At 36.9% G+C, this 9,544-nt stretch overlaps 1 pseudogene; it reads left to right on the top strand.

The window, feature by feature from the left end:
* Window positions 1-5,138: 5,138 nt before the first annotated feature.
* Window positions 5,139-5,725, top strand: LOC100941370 (annotated as a pseudogene).
* Window positions 5,726-9,544: the final 3,819 nt, after the last annotated feature.

The following is a 9,544-nucleotide window of genomic DNA, read 5'->3' as shown; positions in this document are numbered from 1 at the left end:
AAGTTCACCCATTTATCCTAGAAAAAGTGTTACATACCTCACTGATGAATATCATATAGTCACCCTCCAAGTACTCTTCTTGGGAGGCTATATACCGACTCCAGTACCTAGTAAACTCTTCAAAGCACTTTTTCCTATATATGAAATTTGGGGCATTTATCTTGACACCAATGTATGAAAAGTCAAGATTTAAATAAGTTAAATGAAAACTTGACTAATAAATTGATAAGATTTCTGAAAAACATGAAGAGAAAAAACAATGGTTTGAAAAAGTGTCATAGTGGTGATTAGTGGCATCATAACAAAGCTGATTATAAATGCTAACAAGGTGAAATTTGCCTTTGTTTAGATTAATTAGACTCAAATATCCACCGATTTTACCAGATATTAGAAATAAGTTGTAAGTGAATTATTTGTCATAGAGGGAAATTCTAAATGTAGGAAAGAAAAATAACTAATCTGAAGAATCTGCAAAAAAAAAAAATTAGTAAAAGGGAAATCTCTCAAGTTTTTGATTGTGAAGCAATAAAGACACTAAATATCTAGAAAGGAGCAGAGATATTATTAGCTAAGATCAAGAAAGTGCTTAATATATGCCAAGCCCAGTCCTAAGAAATTTACATCAATTCACTTATTTAATCTTCATAAGGACTCCATGAAATTTGGACTATGTGAATCCCCATTTTACAGATAAGAAAAGTCAAACAAAAGATCACTCCCACACAAGAGAAAAACTCAGTTTAATTCAATTTGGGGGTAGGAGGGAGGAGTAGGGGCCCGTCTGTGTGTTCCTACCTAATGGGCACATTGTATAGGCAGATGGCACATCTCCTGGGTGTGGGGCACAACTACAACATCACAAACGCAAACATTGTAATCTAATTTTTCATACCTTCATATTAACCTGAAATTTAAAAAGAAAAAAAAAAGATCAGCTAACTTGTATGTGGGCAGATAGCTCATGAGAGGCACAGCCGACATTTCAACCCTGACAGCCTTGTTTCTAATCGCTCTGCTGTACACTTACAAGAACCTGCTGTCTGGTAGGTGATTTACATACATTGCTCATTTAACACGTACACCATCCTATGAGCAAGTGCAATTATTTCTGGATTTAAGAAGTTAGGAGATCAGGAATCAGTGAGATAATGTCACTTATCCAAAATGACCCATGTGTGTCAGAATCAAAATTTAAATCCACATCTACCTGATTCCAAAACTCCTTCCACTATATATAACCTCACACTGAATAAATATTGCCTGTGAGTGACTCTGAATAAACCCTTTGTCTCTAAACACATAGATAGCAATTACCCAGTTTGATTAAGGCAGGTATTACTTAGAGGATCTGTACCAAGGATTCTGAAGCACTTTCTCTTATAAAACTAAAACAATATCCAATCTAGTGAAAACTGGTTGTTTTCTGTCAGATATTTTTACTCTTGGGAAATTGCACAGGCCTGTATTTACTATTCTTATTTTTCAAATCTTACAGTATCTGCTGAAATAAGTGTAAAGCAATGTATATGAACAGTACTGGGAAGGGATGTCAGGACCCTGGAGAGATTCACCAAGTTACTGTCTGCCTCTTTTTCAAAGGACAGCTGGATGTTGGAGACCAAATCTGCAACCTGCAAAAAGCTCTTCTTCCAAACAAAGGAAACATGTTTCTCTGCAGCCTCACTCATAAATGTATAATAAGTCCCAAGATCAGTGAATAGTCACCACAGTGAGATTCATGGTCATCTCATTTTCCTTCCTTTAAGAAATCCAAAAAGGAGAAAGTGAAGGAAGGCTAAGGCTAATTGTGCTGAAGAATTAAAATGCGGGAAAGATAGAAACAGAAAGTTATGCTTCCCCTAGTAACTATAACTTGGCATGTTCTATATGAGGACATAAATATAACAGCAAATATAGTACATAAAATACTATCATGTGTGCACGGAATGAATAACGATAGCTAGGAGGATCATAATTTTGACTTTCCTGATTTTTATGAGTTTAAATTCGCAGCCACAATATTGCATTAATAACACAAGTTTTTTTTTAACCGATCTTGACTTAGTTTTTGCCTCTCTCCTTGTGATCATCTGAGTTTTCTTGGCTCTTCCTAGGCTAAAGCAATAACCTTTGAACACTGACCTTCCAAATTTAATTCTGATTCAAGTGTTAACCTTTAAAGGAAAAAAAGTGGAAGGCATGAGTATTTTATCTTGGACCTCATTAAGCAAGGAAAAAAAAAAGTAAAGGCAAAGCTTTCAGTTGTGCCTGATTGTTAAACAGTGGGGGAATGAAGAAACCGCGAAATAAAACAAGTCACACATTGGGCCAGAAAAAAAGCTGAAGCAATCATTTAAACCTACACACTGCTGTTTTTTATTTAATGCTGAGGGGTATTTACAATGCCGTGATTGCTGGAGAAAGGTTAATCCAGATGCGCAAAAGAGGAGCTGTGTTACTGTTTCACGCCCATTATTGCAGGGAATATTTTAGGCACCATTGTGAATCCATATCAGCAGTACAACCATCACATGAAACAGGAAAGAAAGCACATATTACCCTAAAGAATGAATTTTGATTTAAAATACAGGCAGAGCCTTTTCGGCTGCCCTCTGCTGTAGTGATGCTGGGTGGGAAACAGTTTTCATAAGCATGAAGGGCTCTTTTTAGGCTCCTGTATTCTCAATTCACCATCCTATTTTCAAACTTGAGAGGCAGAGAGAAGTAAAAACTTCCACTTATTCTCCTTCCAGCCTTCATTTAGTTGGTACCCCCACCATCCCCCTTGAGCTTCAAACTGCTGTAACAATTCTCTCCTTGGAGTGTTGCTTTGCCTCTGAGTTAGGCTGTGTCCAAAGCTATTCAGTATTCTAAGCACCTCCACCAGGGCACATGCTCCTGTCTTACTTCCTTCGCTGAAAAGTATCCGTATTGATCTCTTTAGAACCTTGGGGTCAAATGAAAATATCAAGAGGGGCATTCTGCAGGGCGAAAAATGCAGATTTGTACTGTCCCCTCCATTCTTTCCTAGCTTTCCAGAATATCATGGCAGACAGAGCAATATTGGAAACTCAACTTTAGTTTCTTTCTTCCTCCTTCCCCAAGGCTATGTTAATAGCCACCATTTGTGTTCCCACCTTGAGAACTTCAGGACCAAAGATTAATTAGAGTCCTTGTTTTAACTTTTCCCTTGAAAGAACCAAGGCCCAGCCCTTAAATAAAATGAAAATTTCCTCCACTAGTATTCAGTGTTACTGATTTTATGAATAATTACTTGCAAGTCACATTTGGAAGTCAGTTTTGGGGGCCTAGTCAACAATGTTCATTATTTTGAACTCAGTTTTTATTTATATTTTTAACTTTTTTGAAGACAGAGTCTCACTCTGTCACCCTGGGTAGAGTGCTGAGGCATCATCATAGCTCACAGCAACCTCAAACTCTTGGGCTCAAGAGATCCTCTTGCCTCAGCCTCCCAAGTAGCCAGGACAACAGGCGCCTGCCACAACACCTCACTGATTTTTCTGTTTTTAGTATGGATGGGGCTTATTCTTTCTCAGGGCAGTCTCAAGCTCCTGAGCTCAAGGAATCCACCTGCTTTCAGCCTCCCAGAGTGCTAAGATTATAGGCGTGAGCCACTGTGCCCAGCCTTGAACTCACTTTTTAAAATTAACTGCATATTTTTAAAAGAGATAAGGAAAATATGATCCTGCATGCTTGATATAACATCTTACCCTTGGTGGTAACACACATTGTAAGCAAACATATTGTTCAGTACTATGATGTTTATATTGATGGGGACCAAGACACTCTACCCCAAAATGTGGCACCATGGCATTTGAGAAAACATCAGAAACAGAAAATCTCCCTACACTTCTCCCACCATCTTCCACTGAAGCTGGTCATAGTCCAAGGAAGGATTTTCTGGCCTTCCCCTGAATCATAAGACCCTCATGTGAGAGTGGCCCTCCTTATACCCAGAGAAAGGAGACACCCCTCCCTCTGAAGACACAGGAACACAGAAAAGAATATGAACAACTGGGCTGAGCTAAGTTTCCCGTACTTTATACCATGAGACCATACCCTTTACACATCACATTTTTCCACCCTTCACCAAATGCTAGCATAAAAATGCACACATTTAACTGTTTTCTTGGGTCTTCGCTCCTTTGAAATCTCCTGTGTCATGTAAAACTTACATTAAATAAAGTTATATGTGTTTCCCCTGTTAATCTGTCCATGAAAGTTTTTCTTGCAGACGCAGCCAGGACCTAAGAAGACTGAGGAAATCTTTCCCTGCCCTTCTACTGGCCAGTGTCAGCTGTAGACGCCTTGCTTAGTTCTGAAGCTGTCACCAAGAGACTCTGGGGCTCTGTGTGACAAGTCAGGAGAAAGTTGGAATTCTTACTGGTCATTCTCTCAGATCTCTGCCTATGGGAACTGAGCAAAAATGGTGAGAGTCTCTCTTTCCAAATCCAGACTAGCAGTAGATAACAGTTTTAAAAACTAGTTCTTTTGGATCACGGCTCTGGTGACAATTTGGTTAAGTGGGAGAACCCGTTAGTTATTGATCCTTTCTGGGAGAACCCGTTAGTTATTGATCCTTTCCCCCCTAGAAACAACTACTACTTTCTCATTATCTCATATTGTGTCCTAAAAGCTTAGCTTGACTTTCCATTTGTTGGAACTCATAGGTCCCACCTGAAAGGCTGGGGAACCCCAAGAATATGGCCAGACAGAAATGTGGGTTATACCCCATTTGCAGTAAGGTATCAACTGTTGCCAGCTCTCAGGGGACAAGTTCTCTGTGTCTTTCTTTCTTTTGGCTATCCTTGGAGTTCTTGGTCTTGAGAGGGCTATGTTTTTTTTTCACCCTCTTTTGGGGAAACTCTTGAATCCATAGTTAGATCATAAAAGGCTTATAAGGATTTTGTGTTGAGTCATTTGTCAGAATTAACAAAATTCCATAAAATCTGCAAAGGAAAAAAAGCAGAGCTTTATTTTCTATTAACAATTTATAAATTAATAAAATTTTACATTTATGACATGTTTGATATTGAAGCATTTTCACATCATGCTACTACGAACTTACAGTCATTGGGTATTAATATTCACAACGTCCTACTGAACATTCTCCAAAGATGCATGAAAAGAGAAACATGGAACAAAAGAATGATGAAAAGACTCACAGGGAGCAGCACCTGCCAATCTGTTGGACAGAGAGGGCCAGCCCCGAGCCAAAGGACTCTCCAATATGATTAAACAAAAACAAAAAGAGAAAGCGGGAAAATGTGTAGTCCCTCTGCCCAAAGTTCGTGCTGTGCTGAGGGAGAAACAGAAGTATTAAAAGTTATTCAAACAGGAAAGAGAAAGAAGGAGGCATGGAAGAGGATAGTTACTAAAGTCTGCTTTGTTGGAGATGGTTTTAGGAGAAAGCCACCTAAAGGTGAAAGATGCATCAGCCAATGGGCTTGCGTTTCAAGAAGGCCCATGTAACACATCCTGAACTGACAGCCACCTTTTTGCCTGCCAATACTTGGTGTAAAGAAGAATTCCTCATCCCCAGTATATACAACTTGGGGTGTTTTACCAGAGGGACTATCATTGAGGTCAATGTGAGTGAGCTGGGCCTTGTGACATAAGGGGCAAGGTTATTTGGGGGAAATATGCCCAGATTACCAACAATCCTGAAAATGATGGATGCATAAATGCAGTCTTACTGGTTTGATAACCATTTCATACAAGTAACTTCTTGTTGAAGATTACACACTGATTGAGAAAACTAGCATTACTGTGATGTTTCTGAATGCTACAAATAGCCTTGCATGTCTGCAGTCATTAAAGGAACTATTTATTAAATCATACAACACATTAAAATGGCCCAGTTTAAAAAAAAAATAGTAAATGGAAAATGTGAGAAATAAAAAAGTTTTAAATTGGGCACTATGCTGTGTGTAGCCTGATGAAATCTTGAGCCAGGCCGGTCCAGTCTACCTAGACCATCATCCCTTTGTCTAGAGTTGCTGTACTGTATAGTCCTACCTGCCCATTAGTCATCAACATCCATCATCTTCTCCTGACATCAACCATCGTCCTCTCCAAGGCTAGTGACCCAGGATTACCCCAAGCAGATAACCTCCTTCCTGCTGTATTGTCTGAAGAGCAATTGTAGCCTAACATTACATCACACCCCCTACATCATTCACCTTACTTCATTTCATCACACAGGCATTTTATCTTTTCAGACCATTATAAGAAGAAGGGTGAGGGGCAGCACCTGTGGCTCAAAGGAGTAGGGTGCCAGCCCTATATGCCACAGGTGGTGGGTTCAAACCCAAACCCAGCCAAAAACTGCAAAAAAAAAAAAAAGAAGAAGGGTGATTACAGTACAATAAGATATTTTTATAGAGAGAGAGACCACATTCACATAACTGTTATTACAGTATATTGTTATAATTGTCCTACTTTATTAGTTATTATTGTTAATCTCTCACTGTGCCTAATTTATAAACTAAACTTTATCATAGATAAAGATGTAGATGTATTAAAAATAAAGTACATGTAGGGTTTTAGAGATCCACTGGGGGTCTTGGAATGAATCCCCCAGGGATAAAGGGTGAGGACTGTATGAATGGGGACTAAATGTCCAGGTACATTGTTGATGTCTTTTAACCATTCCATGTATCATAGCTATGATGAATTAAATGTCCATTTAATCATGATCATGATATAATTTTGATAAAAGAAGAAAAGTCTGAAATGTGTTCAGTATTTTTCATTAGAAAAGTAAATTATAATATATTTATACTCTGAAATATTATGCAGCCAATAAAAAGGATGTTTTAAAGAATTGTAATCACTCATTTGTGATTCAAAATTGCAAAGACAATATCATTCCAATTCCATATGTAAAATATGTTTACCTCAAATATATTAGAAATGAATATATGTACTGATAAAAAAGGTATTAACAATGTTTCTCAATAGGTTATAGGCCAATGAACATACATCTATGTTTATCTTTCAAAAAAAGTTTGGTCCACCTACTGGCAAAGGGCTCCCAATCTCCATCGTTCCATCATTCCTTCCTTTCTGGGGAGGAGGGAGAAGAGGAGTGCTTCTGGCAGTCCCCTACCTCCTCCCTACTTGGTCAGGGATCACTGTTGTGGCTAGGAAAGAATTTGAGGAGCTGTGGGTTCGGCTGAGAGGAGCATTGGAGGGTGGGCTCATTCATGGATGGCTGCTACAGTCATGTCATGGACAAGAAAATAAAATTACCAGTTAAAAGAAAAAAACTTTTCTTAATTCAAAAAGGGGGGAAAGATTGTTCCACAGTTATTGATAATTTAAATTACATATATTTTTCAAAGTAATTCAGTTTTTAATTTTCAGATTCAAAATTAGGTTAATTGCATTCTCTCAAATAAGTCATATTATTCACGGAAAATGATTTTAATCAGCTTTTCAAAGTGTGAGCTATTTATGTTTGCATGCAAGTATGTAGTTTGTATATTAGTATTTCTAAAGTAGTTTTAAAAAGTTGCTGTTTTCCCTAAAAAAGGTAAATATTTAATTGCATTGTTATGTATTGTAAGCAGTTGTTTATTTTCTTTCTATCCACCATCCCCCACATCCTGCTTCCCTCATAATATAAAGACCAAGCTGTGTTCTCATCACAAACTTAAATTTTAAAAATCTAAACAAATTAATACTGATTTTTAGAACATATTGACAATTACTCTTAAAAACTCTATTTTAGAGAAGTAATATTATGTTTTCCACCTAAGTGAAATAAATTTTAGACTAAAATGTTTTGAAAGTTTCTATTTGGAAATAATTGAGAAGTTTGTAGTCAAAAGATTCAAAAGCTAAGGTTTTCAGTATTTCTAATTAAAATATTTCATATGTATTTTAAAGATATACAATGTCACCAGATTGTCCAAATTAATTTGAATTTTCTTCAAAAACTTTTTCTGCTTTAAAAAGCCATAAGTTTCAAATATTTGTAACAGCTGTTACTATTAGGGCTTTCTTCTATGCGGCAAATACTCTAAAACAGGAGCCATCAGTGTAACAATCCTCAACACCAAGTCATCTACTTTCCGTACTCTTTCAGTGAAAGCAAATATATGATTATAGTTCACAGCCATGTTTTCAAAAACCAATTCTTTTTGAATATTAAATCATGTATATATCTCACATATGTTCATGAGAGGCAGAAAATAATGGCAAGTAGTTCTGAACCACTGGAAAAAAAAAAACTCTGGATGTTATCTTCAAATATATTTCCATCCCAGAATATTTTATAGGGCAAGTTTGATATAAGAAGCCACAGCCTTTTTTATGTATATAAATAATAGTTGTTTAGTGAAGTTTTTATACTAGCAGTATAGAAAGAAGAGAGAAAGAGAAGCTTTGAACAAGGTTGCACACTTAATTTATTTCCCTCTTGAATTCTCTGCTACCCTCTGGGCCTTAAAAGGTAGAAGTTGGACGTTGATGGTAATTATTTTAGATTGCACTGCATGAAGGCAGCTGAGTGTAATTCTATACTTCAAAGAAATTCAGCCATGTGTCACTTTGAACAACCATTGTACAGGAATGCCTTTACAGATCTGTGTAAATAAGCGATTTTCTCAGCTGTTGGATATAACCACATAGAGGTACACATAGATTATTTTAAAGAATATATAGAAAAAATGTAACTATGAACCAAATTATATTTTTTAAATGTTGAACCAAAATGAGATTTTAAGTGTACCACTCAAAGAAGGCTATAAAAACAGCATAAGTAGAAGGAAAATAGATGTTAAACTTTTAAAAACCAATAATGGATTGGTAAGACGACTTTCTTTTTGACTCCTCACAAAGGAAAACCTGCTGAAACTCAACACTGTATAATTGGGAGGAAAAAAGTCTTTTCATTTCCCAGAGCTCATGAACTTTGCTTTTGTCTTCAAACTACAACAAGATCTGAGTGTAAAGCTAAGCTCTTTCTATTGTGAATTGTCAGCCTGGAAGAGCCAGACTCTAATTCTCTCAAACACACACACATACATATCCACACACCTGCTCCTGAATCATTTTATAAGATCTAACCATTTAAAGGTTTGGGTTTAAGGGTGAATTTAATGCAAAAGGATTCTGCCCTAGAGAAACAGTTTAATGATCAAGACAGACCTGTAATCAAACGCTTTAATCATTAACCAGCCCCAAGATTAAGTTACAGAAAAGCACAGGCGTTATCAAAACTCTTAGAAAGAGCACTATCTGATGGGAAGAAGTAGAAAAAATATATTACAGATTGTTTTTAATTTCAAAATGCTAAGAAGGCACAAATTTTTCTTTGTACATGGAAAGCTTTTATAATGCTTCAGTCAGAGCTATTAGTGTATCCACCAACTGAATAGTGTTCATTGCACCCACTGGGTAGGATTTTTGTTCCTATCCTCCTTCTCCTTTCCCCCTTCTTGATTTCTAATGACTTTTATTTCTCTCTATGCCCATCTGTGCCCATTAATTAGTTCCAAATTATTAGGGAGTACAT

The sequence above is a fragment of the Otolemur garnettii genome, unplaced genomic scaffold, assembly GCF_000181295.1.
Source record: "Otolemur garnettii isolate 467f Iridium unplaced genomic scaffold, OtoGar3 scaffold00085, whole genome shotgun sequence".
In the NCBI taxonomy this organism is placed as follows: Eukaryota; Metazoa; Chordata; class Mammalia; order Primates; family Galagidae; genus Otolemur; species Otolemur garnettii.
Note: the sequence above shows the minus strand (reverse complement) of the source record. Positions and strands in the feature narration are given on the sequence as shown.